At 44.5% G+C, this 21,411-nt stretch overlaps 1 protein-coding gene across 28 annotated transcripts in view; it reads right to left on the bottom strand.

The window, feature by feature from the left end:
• Positions 1 to 21,411, bottom strand: part of NRXN2 (neurexin 2) — a 3,426,600-nt gene that overhangs the window by 2,734,469 nt on the left and 670,720 nt on the right. The gene's annotated exons all lie outside the window — the stretch shown is intronic.

The following is a 21,411-nucleotide window of genomic DNA, read 5'->3' as shown; positions in this document are numbered from 1 at the left end:
AGAGGGTTTCTCAACCAGGTTGAGATATACTTTGAGATGCTGCCCCAGGCGTTTCTCACGGACAGAAGCAAAGTAGGTTTCGTGATGTCTTTGCTTTCTGAGAGAGTCTTGGCCTGGGCAAACCCTCTTTGGGACATGCAAAAATCCGTGGTCCTGAGTTACCCAGAATTTGTGGCTTCCTTCAAAAGGGTATTTGACGTTCCTGCATGCTCCGCTTCTGCTGCCAAGAGCCTCATGTCCATCAAACAGAGTACGAGAACTGTTGCCGATTACGCCATTGAATTCTGTACTCTGGCAGCAGATGTTGCTTGGAACAATGAGGCCCCCCGTGGCTGCCTTCTCTCATGGTCTCTCGGATAACATCAAGGATGAGATAGCAGCCCGAGATATACCCACTGAGTTGGAGAGGTTGATCACATTTGCCATCCTCATTGACTCCAGACTCAGAGAAAGACTCTCTTTTAAGGAGTGCTGGCACAAGCCTCCTGTACATTTGTCTCCGAGCTTTGCAGTCCCACCCTTGCATCCCTCACCTCCCATGCCTCCTGGTACCAAGTCAGTCTGTGAAGATGAACCCATGCACTTGGGCTTCACGTGTCTCTCTGCGGATGAGAGAGTCTTTAGGAGGAGGGAGAGATTGTGCCTTTATTGTAGCCAGGCTGGTCACTTTTTGAAGTCTTGTCCTACCCGTCCAGGGAACGCCCGAACCTTGAGGTCCTGTCATGGACAGACCTTAGGTGGTGATGTTTCGTCTCCAGTTTCCCAGAAAGATAAGCCCCTGGTTTCGGTTACCCTGTCTTGGGCTGATTCATCCATCAAGATACAGGTTCTAATCGACTCTGGGGCTGCAGGCCTGTTCGTTGATGCTGCCTTTATATCAAAGCACTTGATTCTGCTGCAGCTGCGTGACACTCCACTTGCCATTGAGGCTCTTGACGGGAGACCTCTACATCCTGCCCATGTGACTCATGAGACTGTTCTATTGTCCATAGCCATAGGGGCCCTTCACCATGAGATAATCCAGTTCCAAGTTATCTCCTCACCTAAGTTTCCGCTGGTTATTGGTTATCCTTGGTTACAGAGGCACAACCCTTCCAGAAGGTAACCAAGGTTCTGTGCACCTCTTCACTCTCCTCCCTGCCGGAGGAGTACCGCGATTTTAGCAATGTCTTTGAAAAAGGTCAAGTCGGTAGTTTGCCTCCACACCGGCCTTATGATTGCGCAATTGACCTTCAACCTGGTGCCATACCCCTTTATGGCCGGGTTTACCCTTTGTCAGTCTTGGAGGATAAGGCCATGAAGGAGTATGTTTCAGACGCACTTTCTAGAGGTTTCATCCACAAATCCTCGTCTCCTGCTGGTGCTGGTTTCTTTTTTGTGAAGAAGAAGAGTGGTGAACTGAGACCTTGTATCAATTATAGGGGTCTCAATCGTTTCACGATTAAGAATGCCTATCCCATTCCGTTAATTACAGAGTTATTTGACCGCCTCAAGGGAGCAATGGTTTTCAGGAAGCTTGATTTGAGAGGGGCCTACAATCTCGTCAGGGTTAAGGAGGGCGACGAGTGGAAAACTGCATTTAATGCCAGATCAGGTCATTATGAGTATCTTGTAATGCCTTTTGGCCTTTGTAACGCTCCGGCAGTTTTCTAGGAGTTCATTAACAATGTCCTCCGAGATTTGTTGCAGTTATATGTGGTGGTTTATCTCGACGATATCCTCATATTTTCCAAGTCCCTGGAGAGCCACCACACAGATGTCTGTCATGTGCTTTAGAGACTAAGAGAGAACAATCTCTATTGTAAATTGGAACAGTGCGAATTCCATTGTGATGTCATTTCCACTGCTGGTTTTTCGATGGACCCAGAGAAACTTTCAGTGGTCCTACAGTGGCCTCAACCCGTGGGTTTACGTCCTCTGCAGCGTTTTCTTGGCTTCGCCAACTATTATCGGAAGTTTATTCGTAACTTCTCGTCTCTGGTCAAGCCCTTGACTGATATGACCAGGAAAGACGGCAACCCACAGAGTTGGTCTCCGGAGTCCATTAAGGCCTATGAGAGTCTCCAAGGCTGCCTTTGTTTCTGCTTCTTTGTTGGCACACTCTGATCCTACATTGCCTTTTATCCTAGAAGTTGATGCTTCTGAGACTGGAGTTGGCGCCCTTCTGTCTCAACGTCCTAACATTGAGTGCACTATGCATCCGTGTGGCCATTTTCCAAGAAATTGTCACCGGCAGAGTGCAATTACAAGATTGGTGACAGAGAGCTGTTGGCAATCATTTTAGCCCTGAAAGAATGGAGACATCTCCTTGAAGGTACCACTGTGCCGGTTCTCATTCTTACTGACCATAAGAATCTCACATTCTTGTCTGAGGCTAAGCGCCTCTCTCCCAGAAGGGCGCGATGGGCTCTTTTCTTGTCGAGTTTTAATTACATTGTCTCATTCTTACCCAGTACTAAGAATGTAAGGCTGATACCTTGTCACAACAATTTTCCTCCACTTCCAAGATGGAGTCGGTTCCGGTTCCTGTGATTCTTCCTGATGGTATTCTGGCTATGGTTCACACCAGTCTTACTTCTCCTTTGGGTGACAAAATTCTTGCTGCTCAGGTCCATGCTCCTCCCAAGAAACCTTGTGACCGCTGCTTTATTCCCGAGAGTCTCCGTACTGCTGTGCTCCAGACTTACCATTCTCCCAAGGCTGCTGGCCACCCTGGGAAGAATCAACTCTTTTGGGCCATTTCCCAACAATTCTGGTGGCCTAGTCTACTTGCTGATGTAACCTCCTTCGTAGCTGCCTGTTCTGTGTGTGCTCAGAGTAAGACTCCACGACACCTTCCATTGGGCCTCCTACAACCCATACCCAATGGAGAGAGGCCCTGGAACCACCTGTCTATGGATTTCATTGTGGAGTTACCCAACTCCCAGGGCAACACAGTTATCCTTATGGTGGTTGGCCGGTTCTTGAAAACATTGCATTGTATTCCACTCAAGAAGTTGCCTACTTCTAAGGAACTGGCTTCTATTTTTGCTCAGGAGATCTTCCGCTTACATGGGCTAACCAAGGTGATTGTCTCGGACGGGGTAGTCAGTTTGTGTCCCAGTTCTGGCAAGCCTTTTGTGCACATTTGGGTATTTGGCTTGCTTTCTCCTCTGCATATCACCCGCAGTCTAATGGGGCCGCAGAACGAGCCAATCAGTCCTTGGAGCAATTCCTACATTGCTATATTTCTGACCATTAGAACAACTGGTCAGACCTCTTACCATGGGTGGAGTTTGCTCACAATAGTGCCTTGAATTCAACTTCCCCTTTTTTCCCTGTTTATGGCGAACTATGGTTTCCAACTTTCCGCGTTGTATGCCTCATTTGTTCCGCAGAGTATTCCTACGTTAGAGGAGCATCGCTGTGGCCTTCGTTCCACATTGGCATAAGTCCAGGAGGCTTTATGACATGCTAACGATAGGTACAGACTCCATGCTGACCGCGCCTTCCTACCAGGTTGGGGACAGAGTCTGGGTGTTCCACCTCGGTTTGCACCTCGGTTTATTGGGCCTTTCAGTATCCTTCACAGGATTAACCCAGTGGCTTACGCCTTGGACCATCCTCCTAGTATACGCATCTCAAATGTGTTTCATGTCTCCTTATTGAAACCTTTGGTCTACAACCGCTTTACCACCTCGGTGCCATGTCCTCACCCTATACAGGTTGAGAACCATGAGGAGTATGAAGTAAAATCCATTGTTGACTCCCGTAGGTTCCGTGGGCACATACAGTACCTGGTGCATTGGAAGGGGTACGGTTTGGAAGAATGCTCTTGGGTCTCATCCTCGGATGTACATGCCCCTGTCCTCCTCCGTGATTTCCATAGACGCTTTCCTCTCAAGCCCGGTGGTCCTCTGATGAGGAGGGGTCGTTGAGGAGGGGGTACTGTCAGGGCTGGGCTCAGACCTTCCTTCACTGAGCTAACTGCTCAGCTGTCGGCTAATTGCCAGCTCCTTTCTTTCCACAATGACTCAGCTGTTGATGCTCTTCAGTCCTGGCTACTTAAAGCCGTCCAGCTCACTTCATCTCTGCCTTCGCCTTTGGTCACATCTCACAATCCTGCAATTCGGACCTACCATTAGGACGCAATGTTCTGTAATTTCATGGTGGAATTGCTCCACGCGGTAAATTTATAATAATAGATAAGGGGCATCCTGGAATGCAAGGTGGCGACTAGAACAACAAATTTACAAAGAAACAAACAGTCAGCGCAAAAACCCTCAGATAAAACAAAGCTGCTGAACACTAAAGGCAAAAAAATAAATCCTTTCACGTGGTATAATACAAAAAATAGTGCAGCGCTAGATTATAAATCAATATTAAATGTCCGTGAATGAACCATAAGTATCATCGGTGGTGCAGAGTGCTTCATGCAAATCCAAAGTGCTCTTAAATCCGTGCTCCCCCTCTTGTCAGTCAAACCGCTCACCTTGTTAAAATGACCCCTGAACTAACAGGAAGGTCTAATAAGCATTCACCACTCGAAAGGTGGTCAGGGTGATGTCTTGGCTGAAAGGCAGGAACCTCTTCCTTAGTAGGGATCACCACTTATCTGCCAAATTTGTACTCCTGTTTATCCAGTCCTCAGATTTACACAGCTCTATCACATAGAACAGCCTTGTCTGACAGGGAAGGAGACAATTTTTTTCTCTGCTGCAGTTAAGCAACACTTACAGGTCTTGCTCTCCCCTACCAATGAACAGTGAATGGAGAAGCAGCAGATTGATGAGCTTGTGCCTCTGTTACTTTGTTTCTCCCATCAATATGTTCCTTGTTATCACATGTGCATGGCAGCACTACCGATTAGCTTCTTGTGCTGCTTCTATCTCCACTAGAACAAAACATTGTTACAGAGGGAACAACGGTGGATTTAAAGGTTGAATGCCACCTCATTTCTGGGACTCAACGAGGCGATCTCCTTCAAACCTTTTTTGGAGGGTTTCGTCTCTGGGGGCCCAGAACACCATTGACCGCAGTCTGTATGAGAATGGTGGCCTACTCCTCCTTTTTTTTCCCCCTCCCTCGCACTTCAGGTTCCACAATGCCATTGCCATTTATTTGGACAAATGCTGTTGCTATACCACTCAATAGCAATCTCTTTTTCCACACTAAGTCACCCTGCCATAATATAGGTTGAAGGAATATTTTTGCTTGCTGTCCACCATTTTAGCTATACACCCCTGTAAAAATGCGTATCCCTTTTAGAATAAATATGTATACGTGATGCTTATGAGAAGTTAAATTTTATGTTCTTGTAAATGGTCTGATTTCCCCGAAATGACATGAAGCTAGCTAGCCTCTTCCTGTTACAGGGGGTCCCCTAGTTACAAACATCTGACTTACAAACGACTCCTACTTACAAACGGAGGAAGACAACAGGAAGTGGGAGGAAATCTACCCCTAGGAAGGGAAATTCACTCCTGTAAGAGCTGGTATGGGGAAAAGGTACCTCCACTGATGCTTTATCACCAAGGCTTGTTTCCACAACAACCCAAAATTTTCAAAATCCAATTGTCATTGGGACAGAAAGTGAGGTGAAATCTTCTGGACGGGGCACACACAGCAAAACAAATGTTACAGGAGTGTTAACCCTTCCCTATGCTATCCAAAAAGCTTAAAAATAGTATTTTTGGCTGGAGCTACACTTAAAAAATGTACCTGTTCCGACTTACAAACAGATTCAACTTAAGAACAAACCTACAGTCCCTAACTTGTTTGTAACCCGGGAACCTCCTGTATTAGTTTCTATATGAGTTATCAGGGCGTTATATTGTTTTCTGCATGTACTCAGTAATGTTATTTTTGCTTGTTTTAAAACATCCTGTATGTCTGTATCTTTACCATATATTAATGTAAGGGTTGGACCTTCGTTGTGATGTCATTTTGCTTATATAAGTTGAAGCCCGAAAATACAATCCTCAGATCACTCTGAGAACTGCATGTATTGACTGCGTGTCATGACTTTCTATCAGAGTGGTCTCCAGGCCTGATGGGTTTGAAGGAACACTCTAGGAAGGATATCAAACGAGGGTTCACTTGTTTCTAGAACACCTTACACCCCAACAGCTTTTGATGGCAGCGGTGGGATGGTCATATCTAAGTCCAGTAAGTCTGCTCTAATTATTATTATTTCTCTTACCGTGACCTCTAGTTAAAAGACCGTTTCCCTATATGGGATTAGCAGAAGGTGTAGTGTTAAAAACATTTATGTAAAGGTATGGACCTCGGTAGAAGTCCGTTCGGGTGAAGGCTGCATAAGGAACTCCGAGATAGTTCCGGGGTTCTGAGAAGCCCCAAAGTAATATAGTTCAGTACTGTAAGAAGTTTGATAAAGATATCTGATAGAGTGTGCCAGAAAAACCCAACCTCTTTGCTTGTCTTTCCTGTCCTGCATAGAAGTGAATAAGATAGCAAATAAGATAATCTGTACGTGTATTGTGTGGATTTTGTCGGACGCTGCAAGGTAAGGTAGCGTCCACCAAGGTGTTATTATGGGTCAGCTTTCGGGGAAGAAGATTCCCCCTCTAGATGTAGGAGAGACATGTAAATGTTATGTAGCCCGAATATGTGGAACTGATTATGTGTATATTAACCCTTGGGTTGATAATCTGGCGTGATGGACTGAAACCATGAGGAGTAGTAACCCGTTTCCCCGACAGGGTGATAACGATACATTCCATATGGATATGATCAAGGGTCTTTGTTTGGGAGATAAGGAAGCTTTCCCATATTACACGGGAGACCCCCAATGGGTCAAGGAATATATGAGGAAAGGCAGGAAAAATTGGTTATTGTATGCCCCCTACTGGTATGAGAGAGCGGATAAGAAAGAAAAGTCCAAATCCATGGAACAAGGAAGCCCCGGGGTTACATGCTTGTTAGAAGAGACTTAAATCAGGTTTCCCATCCCTAGTTCCATGTGCACTAGCTCTTGCCCAAGTTCCCTGTGCCCTGCCACCTCCACCTTACATACCACAATCACCTAAACAAATATACCCCTCATTCTCAAAAGAGGACATGGAGTTCTTGGCTGCAGTTGCGGCAGCCCACCCGCCTTCTGCACCCATTCCACAGCAGGGTGCAGTGGTGGATCAGGCACTGCCTGTGGTCCTACAAGAACCACAGGTTGCTGCCGTAAGAGATCAGCCACCACCTATAGTTTCACAAATACAACAGCCGATCGGAGCTGCCTCCTCCATTATGGATGAGTAATTACCCAAGGCTGAAAAGACACCTGCGGAGGAACATAAACCAAAGATGCCCCGCGGACCCCATAGAGAAGATCCTGCCCAAACTAGGAGTACAACGCAGAAGTTATAACAGGCTGCAGAGGCTGCACACGCTGCAGAGGGTCAGAGTACAAAACACGCAGTTTTAAAACAGGCAGCTGACAGAGAGAAGCCGGAAGAAGAAGAGGAAGTCACTATGCAATTAGTTATGCAGAATTTTCCTTTCATGACTGTGGGTGACGTTTTGGTAATGAAGTCTATTGATATTGAGGATATTAATCGTATTATCAAACATTGCCCCAAACCCTCCACATCAGCTTTGGGTGTGATAGCTTATTTAAAGAAAGCTTGTAATAGTAGAAATTATACACAAGAAGATATAAGGATCATTATAGACAGTTTGGTAGGAACTACCTCCCCTTGGGATTGGACCAAAGTGCCCACCATAAATGTCCTAGAGGCACTCACCACCAAGGCAGAGGCTTATTCACTAAACACTGTTGAAGGAAGGAACCTTATGTGGGAAGAGCTAGAGAAGGAAATGAAAAGAGTTTTCATTAACAAGTCATCACTCCCTACTGCAGTAGCCTGCAAACAAAAATCATCAGAGTCAGTGTTGGAATTTTGGAAAAGATTTCAGGAAGTCTGGACACAAGATGCCGGACTTAACACTCAAGATGAAATGCATAGTCTTCTAATACAGACTTATCTTAGCAACCTGATCCCTAAATATGCACACACCGTGAGATATCAGATATCAGACTGGGCTACAAAGAGTATGAATGACTTTCAAAAAACAAAAAAGAAAACGAAAAGACGCAGCGGGATGTTTTGACATCCCCAAACAAACACCAGTACCGACACATTACCAGGATAATTTCTCAGGACATAAAAGGGGAAACATTTACAAGAAAAGGGGGCAGAACAGAGGGGGTTATAGAGGTGGATATAGGGGACAGGGTGTTTTAACTGAGGAGACCCCGGACACTGGAAAGCCCAATGCCCCTGGTATGACCAGGAGTGTACAAATTCAGGGCCAACCGCTGCCCCCACCCCCCCTCAGGCACCAACCCCAGTAGAGCAGCAACATGGTGTTAAGTACCCCATTACTTGGAAACAACAGCAGTCACAATGAAGCTGCCTGGAAGGTAGTATCCCGGCATTTCCACTTGTCTCTCATTCTTATCATGAACAGCCTACAGCCTATTCCTGATTGTCCCGTGAGTCTCTTGGGAAGGGATTTGCTGGGAAAATTAGGCATTACAATGAAAATTACTGCAAAAGGGGGGTTATATGTAAAATCTGACAAGCTTCACCTCTTTACATTACTCTCACGCCCAGAAGAGGAAGATGTCAAATAGAGTGAGGAGGGAGTATGGGCAGTGAATCCTCTTGATGTAGGGCTCATTTCCTGTACGCCCTATAAAGCCACTTTGAAACCAGGAGCTCTACCTGTGTATCATAAACAGTACCCCATATCCAGAGAAAAAGAAGAGGGTATGGAGCCCATTGTGGAGGACTTTCTAAAGAAAGGTATTTAAAAAGAAATCATCTCAGTGCGCAGGCGCGGGTTTCCCAAGATGGCCGCGTAAGCCGGGAGCTCCGCTCTGCCCAGCCCAGCAAGCCACCCAAGTGCCGGAGCAAGGCAGACAGGACGCTAACCACCCGCGGAATCTGGCTCCAGATCGCTTACAGCACCGATCAATGCTAAGCAGCTCGGTCCACCGTGACCTGGGACCGCAGTTTGCAGCAGAGGATTCCCGAGCCAAATCCAAGATGGCGGCCACAACACAGCTTAAGGAGCCCCATGCAGGGGGACACGTGGACACAAGGCAAGTGCTAGCTCCTGCTGTCTTGGCCTTCACTCCCCAATCCGCTCCCCACAACCAAGCTATGGTGACACCCTCATCGGCCGCCACAGAATCGCTCTTGGAGCGCACTACTGACAATTATATACTGTCTCCACTGAATAACACACCGGTTCATCAGGGAGCCGGTATCTCTCTGAGAAACTCTGAGGAGGACATACCCGTTAATGCAGGAGACTTATTCCTCAAGCTTTCTGACCTTTTAGACAGGGGGCTAGCAAACACAGCCACAAAAATCACTAATGACATACGTGCTGACTTTCAAAACCTGGGTGCAAGGATGGAAGCAATAGAACACAAGTTGGACATCACAGTGTCCAGAGCTAATCAAAACACTGATCACATCCATATTATCCAAGAGCAATTAGAGGTGGCATTAAACAGGATCGATGACCTGGAGAACAGGTCTAGAAGGGACAACTTCAGAGTAAGAGGAATCCCTGAATCAATAACAGATATTCCGAAAGCGATTCAAAAATTGATTAAATCCCTCATTCCAGAGCTATCCTCTATTAAGTTAGAGTTGGACAGAGCACACAGATCTCTGGGCCCCCCTAGAAAAGACGGGACCCCCAGAGATGTGGTAGTGAAGCCACATTTCTATAGCATGAAGGAAGAGATCATGAAAATATCACGCCAGCAATCCCGCATCCTCTTCCAAGGTTAGGAAATCCAAATATTTGCTGACATCTCTCCCACGACCATTCAAAAACGCAGAGCCTTGAAGCCCCTACTGCAAATTCTCACTCAGAGGGAGATCAAATATTGGTGGGCATTCCCCTTCGCTCTAAAATTTACCCTCAAAAGGTAAAACTCACTTATTCACCACTTTCTCAGAGGGCGAACGAACTCTACTATCACTTAAACTCATCTCTCAAGATCCTGCAATGGACATAACTAATATGCAAGCTGGCTCATCTAAACGTCCAACTCCTAACAGTCCAATCTCCCCTACCTGGAAGTCCAATAAAAGCAGATGACTGAGGGAACAGATGCCAACCTGAAGACGTTTGATGCAAGTCTGTCGTCTTGTACCTACCCCTCTTTGGACCCGTCGGCACCTGGACCTCCTTTGAGGGTATTTGCCCTACACGGATCCTCCACCAAAGGTTTTTTAAACCTCCACGGGGACAATAGTCCATTTGTTCACTAACTCTAGCTTCAACTTTTTTACCCCAGCTGGTCTGTTCCAGTATTTCCCAGGGACCTGAGTATGTTTTAGTTACCTTACTACCACCCAGGGGAACTCCAAGGTTCTGTTCATGAACTTATGCAAGATTGTTTATATCAGTTTTTTTTTTTTTCTTTGAAGTACACCCCCCTTTTTTTTTTTTCATCTGAGCCCTCTAAGTCAGGAGAGGAATTGGCCTCTCTTTGAATATTATTGTTCAATTCTCTGGTTGTGAGATCACTGGCCTTCCCCCCTGGCCTTGCCATCCCACAGCAGATTGGATAGTTCTAATGTCTGATTTTACTTCCTCGCTCCTCCTTAGTTTACTTATATCACAACAGGTCACACAGCGGCTCTATCGAAGATTGTATATCACCTACATGTCGGTTTTGCTCCTAGTTGGAAAGAAAAATTCAACGTTTGACTCTTATTTGTATGCTTTTATGTCTTTGTTGTGGAAAATTTTATATTAATGTGTTGTCATAAGAGTCTCCCAGTGTGTCTGATCAACCACAGCCCGCTCTAATAGCTGACTGGGGCAGGCCAACCCTGGTTGAGATCCGTTTGGTAGTGAAAAGCTCTTTGGGGATGTAGAGAAATGTTTGTGGAGTGGGGACATGTCCGCCAGCTAAGGGCCCCTGTGCGATGCACAGAACGATCGTCTGGTGGGGATGTGTTCGCTCTGCAAAGACATTGTCGGTTTAACGAGTGTGCTCTCATGTTGCCCCTGTGTGCCTGATCAACACATTTGTGGCCCAATGAGTGTACACCTGCCGATAATCTCTCGTCCACAAAGACAGTAGAATAATCCAGGTATACATTGTTCTCTGGAACAATGTATAATAAGGATTTCTATCAACGGAAATACGGGAGTCTTTTGGGTTCTGGTTGGAGACAGGGTTAATGTTTGAAAGCCATGTGGCTTCTAAAAACATACAGGCACCCTGTCTCTGCTCAGACACACCCATAAGACTCCTGTAGTCATTGTTCATTGGTTGTTGCATTTTCCTGTGTTAAATCCTTATATGGTCATTGATATCCTGTGAGGTCACAAGCTTTGTAAGGGGTGTTTGGCTGTTGGAGGCGGAACCCTCGAGCTTTTGGGACCTCCTATTGATATGCTAATAAAGTGGCTCAGGCAGACAGCTAAGGGGGGCTGGCGAGCAGTGAGCTTTTGGAACCTGAAGGAGCAGGATGTGATTGTGAGCATGAGACACACACACACACCAGAGGATGGATACGATCAAAAGGTGAGATGCACTGGTATTATATCATTAGACGAAATTGCTATTATGATTAGAAACAGGAGATTTGGCTGTGTGCTTTGCGTACAACCAAATTTCCATAACATCTTTATTACTTTTCTTTCATCTGCAATAAGTTTCAGGTTACAGGGTTGGCTCGGGCTGAGGCAGCTGCCCTGCAACTCCATCCATCCTATGATAATAGAGCTGCCATTCTCGTTTGATGGACTGGTGGTCCACCTTCTGGGCTACCTTAGTCTGTTATTGGATTACGGAGTGAATGACAATAAGCATTAAAAACACTCACATGTAACAATGTGTAAATCCTTCCCTCACTCCGTATCCGGCCTTTATTAGGTTAAAATGTTTTTTTCTTCTTTGTTTTTCCATGTATCTGCTTTAATCCTTCTGTGTTTCTCTCCCTCTTTTTCCATTCCCCGGGTTGCCAGACTAGATTCTTCTCCTTCTCATCCAGCATCTCCAGGTTCCAGGCACTACTCCTCTCCCTCCAACTACTCGGCCTCCATCAACATAGGTAGGGTAAGTGTCTCAAATACAGAAACATTCTTACACCCCAAAGATTATGCCTAACAACACACTGCCTTCTCCTCATATAAAAATTATATCACACAATGTCCAAGGTCTCAATTCCCCAATTAAACGGAGAAAAATTCTCCAGTCTTACCGCAATCAAAGGGCAACAGTGGTAATGCTTCAGGAAACCCACTTTCCTACTTGATACTCCCCCTCATTTCTACATGCTCATTTTCCCCAGTTTTTCTTAGCAAACGCTGAAGACAAAACCAGGGGGGTGGCGATCCTTTTCGCTAAGGACTGCCAATTCAAAGTCAGCCAGACCCTCAGAGATCCTGAGGGCAGGTTTCTAATAGTGAAAGGCCAGATCAAAGACCACATTTTTTCATTTGTTTCCTATTATGCACCAAACAAAGTACAGGGAAAATTCTTCACATCCCTATTTCAAACCCTAGGTCCACTTTTAGAAGGGACAGTAATTTTGGGGGGGGGGACTCGAACGTCGCATTCGTCCAGAGCCTTGACAAATCTAAACCCCCATCTAAACAACTCACTAGGCCCACTAAAATCAGCTCCAAAATTGCTAAATTAATCCACCAACAGGGACTTACAGACATCTGGAGAGAACTCAATCCCTCCACAAGGGATTATTCTCACTTCTCAATACCCCATCAAGTCTACTCAAGAATTGATCATATTCTTATTTCCTCAGTTCGTATACCTGCAGTAACTAAAGCTCAAATTAAGGAAACTGCCCTCTCGGATCACTCGATGATCACCCTAACACTCCAGGGACAGCTCCTTAGACCTACATCTCCCCTATGGTGCATCAAAGACCATATAATCAAAGATCCCATTCAGATCTCAGTAATAACTAGGGCTTTAAAAGATTACTTCACCCTGAATAACGTAGAGGGAATCTCGGCGAGACCTTATGGGCGGCACACAAAGCTGTGATCCGAGGCAAGTTCATTCAAATTTCCTCCCAATTAAAAAAGGAGAGAACCATGGACATTCTAAAGCTGGAGAGAGATTTTAATCTCCTTTGCAAGAAACACAAAAAAAAAACGTCACTGGTTCAAACCGCTCAGCTCGACGCTGCTCGAATTAAGCTAAATTTGGCGCTTACGGTCAAAGCCGAGAACTCTCTACTTTGGAACGGAGTGAAATTTTATTTAAATCAGAATAAAATGAGCACGATGCTGGACTCGAAGCTGTCTCCCAAAACACGTCTTTTCGCACTCCCCAAAATAAAACTACAAGACGGCACGTCTTCCCAAAATCCCCAACGAATTTTACAATCCTTTCAGTCTTTCTACTCAGAGCTCTATAGAGCAAATAAATGTGAGGACGCACGAGCTATAGACGCATTTTTAGAAAAACTGCCTATCCCCACTATTCACAAGTCCCACAAAGAAATCATGGAAGCCCACATTACACTAGAAGAAACTTTAGAGATCATTAAAAATCTTAAGGGGGGGCTCAGCCCCTGGCCCAGACGGTCTAACCAATCTTTATTATAAGACCTTTGCCGAGACTCTGGCTCCTCACTTAACTAGACTGTTAAACTCCAAACGGAAAGGTGACCCCATGGAATCTCAGTTAAACGCCGCCTACATTTCAGTCATCCCCAAACCCGACAAAAATCCCGAACTGGTAGAAAATTACAGACCCATCTCATTAATAAATAATGATTTAAATATATGACCAAAATTTATGCTAATAGACTAAACACATTCATTAACAAGTACATCCACAAAGATCAGTTGGGATTCATCCCTGGTAGACAGGGTCCAGATCAGGTTAGAAGGGCTATAAACATCGCTTCAATCTTACAATCGGGTTGGGATGGAGGGCCACCCCAGGAGGGTCTTTTTCTATCGTTAGATCTACAAAAGGCTTTCGATTCTCTGACATGGCCCTTCATATTCGCCTCTCTCAAATTTTGGGGGTTCGTCGAAAACTTCACTGGGATCCTTAAATCGCTCTATTCTGAGCCTGAAGCAAAAGTCAAATTGCAGGGTTTCTTATCATCCCTCATCAAAATTGCCAGGGGCAGGAGACAAGGGTGTCCCTTATCCCCCTTAGTATTCACTCTAGCAATCGAAACACTCGCCATAGCAATTAGGACAGACCCAAATATCAAAGGTGTTAACTGCGAACCGACTACACACAAATGAGCCCTATTTGAGGATGATATCCTCTTATTTATCACCTCCCCATTTACTTCCTTACCCAACATTAACAATCTCCTCCAAAATTTTGGTGACGTCTCAGGCCTGCGGGTCAATATGATTAAATCTCTAGCATTAAACATTTCCCTCAACCCAGCCTTAGTTGAATGGCTGAAACCTGACTTTAAATTCAAATGGAGCGATTCCTCAATCCGCTACCTAGGGATAAACCTCACACCTAAAATAGAATCCCTCTATCACGCTAATTACCCCCCCCCATGTAACTAGAAGAAGACCTATGAGCGTGGTCAGCTCACAAATTATCGTGGTTAGGGAAAATCCACTCAATCAAAATGACCCTTCTCCCCAGAATCCTATATCTTTTCAGAGCCCTCCCAATTCCAATTAAAAGAGATCACCTCAAGAGCTTCCAGGGGAAGATCATAAAATTCATATGGGGGGGAGGGGGTTCAGGTTTACCAGAAACACTCTTTATACCCCGAAACCTAGGGGAGGTTTAGGCCTACCAGAGCTATTCAAATACTATCAAGCAGCTAGACTGGCCCAATTATCAACTATCTATTTTAGGGGTGAAAAACCTGACTGGGTTAATATAGAAAGGCAGGCGGTCCCAACATACACTTTAGATTTTCTTCTTTGGACCACCAGTAATTCTAGACCATCCATTATGGCGCCCACACTCTCACACCCCTCCTTGACTTCACAATTACGTCCACTTTCGCATATATTTCACAAACCGAGGTTAGATATCAAATCCTTCCAGTGGTGGTTGGATAAGGGGATGTACTGCATTGGACACTATTTTTCAGCCTCCGGACCAATCTCCCAGAAACAATGTGTTGACAAATTAGAACTTCCTGACTCTGAAAAATTTAGACACCTCCAAATCTCCCATTTCCTACACACAATTTGGAAAAACAAATCTGTACCCCCAGAATTCACACCATATTAATGGTGGTGCGGACAAGCAACAGAGCAAAGAGGGGGCATTTCTTTGATTTATGTAGCACTAACAGATTCCCCATCCAAACTCCCATACATGACAGACTGGGAGAGAGACCTGGGCGAGTCTTGGGACCTGGAGATGTGGCACAAAATGGGAACGAGAGCCTACAAAGGTATGGTGAACATTTCGCTAATTGAAGCCAACTTGAAAGTTCTTACAAGATGGTACCTGGTCCCATCCAAACTTGCACAGATGTATCCATTCTTGTCTCCCCTATGCTTCAGAAAATGCCAAGCCCAGGGTACCATGATACACATTTGGTGGGAGTGTCCGAAAATCAGGGGTTTCTGGAATAAGATCTTTAACCTAATCAGAAAAATTACGGATGTTTCCGTTCAGAAATCCCCCCAGATAGCTCTTTTAAATGGTCATATTCCCAAAATTCCCAAAACTTCTGATAAACTCATATCTTTCATGTTGACGGGCGCCAAAATTACCATAGCGAAAGCCTGGAAACAACCAGGAGTCTCTCTGGTAGCAGCTAAAAGAAAGATATCGTGGATCATGTCCCAAAAAAAATTAGTAAGTACTCTATCGGACTCAAACAAATCATTTGTGGCAATCTGGGAACCCTGGGCGAAGCATGTAGGCATTTCCCTCACAGAAGTCTAGAATATGGAAGCTACTTTAAAGAAGTCTGGCAACCCTCCTAACCCCACTTTCTCCCACTTTAATTCTATCTTTTCTCTTTATATCCACTATCCCTTTTTGTCTCCAGATGTTGAAATTATAACACTCCAGCATTTCCTTATTCAACAAGTTATGTAGAAGTACATTATGCTCATGTTGTTTCTTTTTACGTTTTTCTCTAAGTTCTTCAGCTCCTGAGCCGGGGATCCCAGGAGATTCTCCTGGTATTCCCAAGACGCCTAGCCGTACTCCTGGGAAGATCTGAGTAGGTCCTTTCGTGCAGTCTGGGAATCCTCCATACCCCCGGGAGGCGCGAAGGGTCTTGATAGGTTAAACACACACCTATAATATTACATTCTCTTCTGGAGCTTGACACAGTTTGTTCCCGTTGGGGGTGTCGGTCCTAATGGCAGCATCTGGTGTTTCCCTTTACATTCCTAGGATATATTACTCTTTAATCATCTTGTTGTTTATGGCTACCATTGGCTTCTATGATTGTGGCTTTTCCAAGATCTGTCTGATAGTGGTGGGCTGAGCCCTACCGACACTTGAATGCCATTAAGTGTAATGTACTGCTTTTCAAAAAATACTTTTGAAATTAAAAAAAAAAAAAAAAAAGAAAAGAAATCATCTCTCCTTACAACACTCCTATCAACCCTATTAAAAAGACGGATGGCAGTTACAGGTTTGTACAGGACCTTAGGGCCATAAACAACTTAGTGGTACCAATTGCTCCAATAGTGACTGATGTGCCATCTTTGCTCACCTCCATACAATCCGATGCTGAATATTTTTCTGTTATTGATTTATCAAATGCCTTTTTTTCCCATCCCTGTGGGTGAGGAGACACAGCCACTCTTTGCATTCGGCTTTAAAAATCGCCAGTTAACCTGGTGTAGATTGCCCCAGGGCTATATAGACTCACCTGTGGTCTATTCTATTGTCCTCCAAACAACTCTCAGAGCTTGGACACCCAGACATAGTTCAGTCCTACTGCAGTACGCGGATGATCTCCTCCTCTACAGTTTTACAAGGGAAGCCGCCCTGGGGGATGGGGGGATCTTTTGAAATGTCTTTTTGAAAGTGGTCATAAAGTGTCAAAGAAAAAGTTACAATGGTGTCAGAAAACAGTTGAATATCTAGGGTTTGTGCTCACAAAAGGAGAAAGAAGAGTCAGTCATAAAAGAGCTGGGGCTCTGATGGGTATGCCCCACCCACTCAACAGGAAGGACATGCTCACCTTCCTAGGTATGATTGGTTACTGCCGCCAATGGATACCTAACTGCTCTTACTATGACAGTCTCCTGAGACAGGCCACAGGTTCAAATATGCCAGACTGTGTTAAATGGACAGATGAAATGTGTAATGCTTTTGTGTATTTGAAAAATGCTATGGTAACAGCCCCAGGACTTGGCCTCCCCAACTATAATATGATGTTTTATTTGTATGCTAGGGACAATTGTACAACTTTGGCAGGTGTCCTCACTCAGGAGCATGGAGGCAAGCTCCGCCTTGTTGGTTTTTTCTCAAAGGTGGTACCGGAGATGAGCTTTAGCATTGTCTCAGAGCTTTAGCATCTTGTGCTATGGTGGGGGAGATGGCTGCAACTTTCACTTTGGGCCATGATACTACCTTGTATACTACTCATAATGTATCTACATTATTGAGGAATATACATACGCAACACCTGTCCGCCCAAAGGTTGAGCGGCTATGAGGAGATACTGTTGTGAAAATCCAAAATTGCATATAAAATATGCTTCCCCTAATGCGGGCCCAGCTCCAATTTTAAATGCCCTGCTAGGGTTGAAAGGTGAACAGGATGAGGTGGTGCCACAGCATGATTGCATCAACCTCATCCATCAAGACACATCTCCCAGACCTGACTTGTCCCCTACCGCTTTGCCCAATGTGCAAAATGTGTTTGTGGATGGATCTTGTTCTAGGCCAAATGATCACACATATCATGCAGGATATGCAATTGTGCAACTTCCAGATGTCATACTTGAGGCTAAGCCTATTCCATATCAATCAGCACAAGCTGCAGAATTGATTGCACTCACTAGAGCATGCCGAATATTTGAAGGTCAAGATGTGAATATTTACACTGACTCCAAATATGGGTATGGGGTGGTAAACAATATCGGTGTCATATGGAATAGGCGTGGTTTCATTGCAGCTGATGGCAAAAGCATCTCCCATTCCTCTATGGTAGTGTCATTGTTAAAAGCCATTCAGTTGCCTAGAACTCTTGCCATAATACATTGCAGAGCACATACAGGCCAACAAACAGAGGTAGCTAGAGGAAATGCCCTAGCTGACACAGCAGCCAGACAAGCAGCTATCTCTCAACCAGCGCAAATCCAAATGCCAATGTTAGAGCCTGAACTACCTTGTTTTGACTATGTACTGTCTGACCTACAAGATTATGTCTCAGAAGCCAACATGAGAGATTGGGAAAAAGTAGGTGCACAAATAGATCCAAAAACATCACTTGTTATTGCCCAATATCATGGAATAGGTCACAGAGGCTAGAAGAAAACTTGTGAATTACTAGGCAAGGATTTTTACATTTCAGATCTCCCCTGGTTGACAAGGGATTATGTGTCCAGGTGTCTTACCTGCATTAGGAACAACCCAAACATCCCAAACAAAGCGAAACACGAACATTTGATATATCCCAGTACACCTTTCACCCACCTCCAAATAGATTTCACGCACATGCCCAAGTTAGGAAAAAGACATCTTTTGGTAATTGTGGACATATTCTCAAGATGGGTTGAACTTTTTGTAACTACAAAGGAAGATGCACAAACAGTAGTGAAAATTCTCACACAGGAAATCATTCCTCGATGGCCATGCCCACTTCAGATACACACAGACAGAGGTCCTGCATTCACCTCAAAAGTATGTCAGGACTTGGTACACTCGCTCCAAATAGGATGAAAGTTTCACATTCCATACCATCCCCAAAGTTCAGGGATAGTGGAAAGGGTAAACAGGACCGTGAAAGATAAAATAAGGAAAGCCACAGGAGGAAATTTTGTCCATTGTCCATTGGAAGAAGGTTCTCCCAGCGGTCTTGGCAGAGATAAGAAGTACTCCTTCCAAAACTACAGGCTACTCTCCTTTTGAAGTGCTGATGGGTCACCCTTTCCCCACTACCTGGGCCAGAGCACCTCTTATGATAGAGCAGGGTGATCTGGATTTGGTACAGTCAGAGTATGTGAGGAAACTAATCAAAACTTCAGATACAGTTGAGAGAAATGTCGCTCGCACCTCTTTTTTCTTCACAGGAACCTACCCATCCTTTTAAAGTAGGAGACACGGTGGTGGTCCAGCAGTTGCATAGAAGCAAGAAGCGGGAATATCCTTTTGGACCTCCTACTATGATGGTTGCAGTGACCAGAACGGCTGTTCTGGTGTAAAATTGACAGTCCTGGTTCCATGCCAGCCGAGTGAAAAAGGTTGTCCAGAGATCCGGAAGCAAGAAGGAGATCTTGGACACAGGAGGCCCTCAAGCAGTAGTCCAAGCAGACGAAGGAGGAGTTCCTGGAAAAGCAGGTCCGGCCAGAGAAGGTGACCTCGCTTATTTCACCACAGACTTCTGGCAAGGCATTTTGCCTCCTGATCCTGATTTCTCTGACAGTGTTTCTGCCCACATGGATCATCTCTAACTGTATTTACCACCCTGAAGATTTGGCTGCCATTAAAAGTATTTGTGCGAACACACATACACAGGAGAACGTTACAGTGATTCAAGTTAGAAATAAGAGAGACATTGAAGATAATTTTGCTGATAAAATGCTTTTGCTAAAATTTAAATATGCTTATGCTCAGAAATCAGGATTTCAGAAATGTTGGATCTGTAGCAAACTGAACCCTAGCACCGTTAGGATAACCCTAATGGCTATACCTTTAAATATTACCCCCTTTTGAGAGGAAAGATTCCCCTTGACCTTTTGAATGTCAGTAGAAGAACTAATGACACCATCCATTTCCTTTCACATCATCAATAGAAGCCATAATCCTACCTGGTGTTTTAATTTAGGGAATTCTACTAGAAATGCTCATACCTGTAGTCAATCGGTTTTGAACATCTCTGACTGGTATGCCCCTAGTGGTGAGTCCTGTTCCTTATATCAGGCTCAAGTAAGACTGGAGTAAAAACAGACTTTAAATAAAACTCTTGTCTCTAAAAATGATAGTAGTAAACCTGTACTGCAGTTGTTTCAGGTTCTGGCAATAGTTACAGCAGTAGATCAAGAGACTGCTGTGAATATGCCCTTCTCGTTTGGTAACCACACTTATGTTTGTTGTGGAAATACTTGTTATCCCTGGATTCCATAAGAGACCCAAGGCTGGTGTTACCTAGACTCACTGGTGCCCATAATGGGGGTGGTAGGCAATAGTGATGGGAGTCATTTACTTGAAGCTAGCATACACCCAAGGTATCCATTAAAACATCATAATAAGAGAGAGTTATTCCTTGAAAAGGATATGGCCTGGGCATGGTTTCCTTCCTGGACAGGATGGGGAATAGATTTGATGAAAAGGTTAAATAACTATTCAGGAATTATTGAGGAGATTATGTAAAAGAACTCTGATGACATTTCTAAACTTAATGTTGAAACTAGGGCTATTAGAAAACAACTAGAATTGCATGACTTAGCCATTGAAAGCATGAGTTCAGCCCTTACTGGATTATGTAAAATGACTGAGGATTATGAATGTTGTACTTGGGTACACAATACTAGTATAGCGGTACCAGACTATTATGATGTGATAGCTCAGCATAGGAAAGAGGTGGCCAAGCTGCAACAAGAGGCTCGCAACATAGCCCAGACCTGGAGTCCTTTTGGAAATTTTGATTTTGGATTTGGAGGGATATTCTCTTGGATAAGGGATATTGCCATGATTTTAATCATGATCTTTTTCCTTTATCTTGTGTATAAGCATTTTATGTGCCTTATTAATAGAGCCACTTGCATTTCAGATCCCTCATCTCCCAATAAAACTTATCTTAGTATGTATCATCAGAAGCAGGCTGAGAATACCACCATGATAAGGAAGTGAGATCATATAGATATGATCTAAGAGGGGATTGAAGGGATATTTTAGCTTGCTGTCCACCATTTTAGCTATACACCCCTGTAAAAATGTGTATCCATTTTAGAATAAATATGTATACGTGATGCTTATGAGAAGTTAAGTTGTATGTTCTTGTAAATGGTCTGATTTCCACGAATGTAATCCAATAAATCCATGCTCCTACTCCAGCGATGTAATCCAATTCTCGATCTCCAGCGATGGATGATCTCCAGCGACTCCAGCGAGGAACACGCACAGGATCCTGCCTCCTACGGAGGCACCCAGCCAATGATGTGGCACCAGCTTGACAGCTCTTATGTAGCTGAGGGCGGGGCCACCCATCACGTGACCCTTTCCCCCTCTGACAAGGGGAAACGCCGGGATTTCCCAGTGACGTGTACG

Source organism: Aquarana catesbeiana, linkage group LG11 (genome assembly GCF_042186555.1).
Source record: "Aquarana catesbeiana isolate 2022-GZ linkage group LG11, ASM4218655v1, whole genome shotgun sequence".
Lineage (NCBI taxonomy): Eukaryota > Metazoa > Chordata > Amphibia > Anura > Ranidae > Aquarana > Aquarana catesbeiana.
Note: the sequence above shows the minus strand (reverse complement) of the source record. Positions and strands in the feature narration are given on the sequence as shown.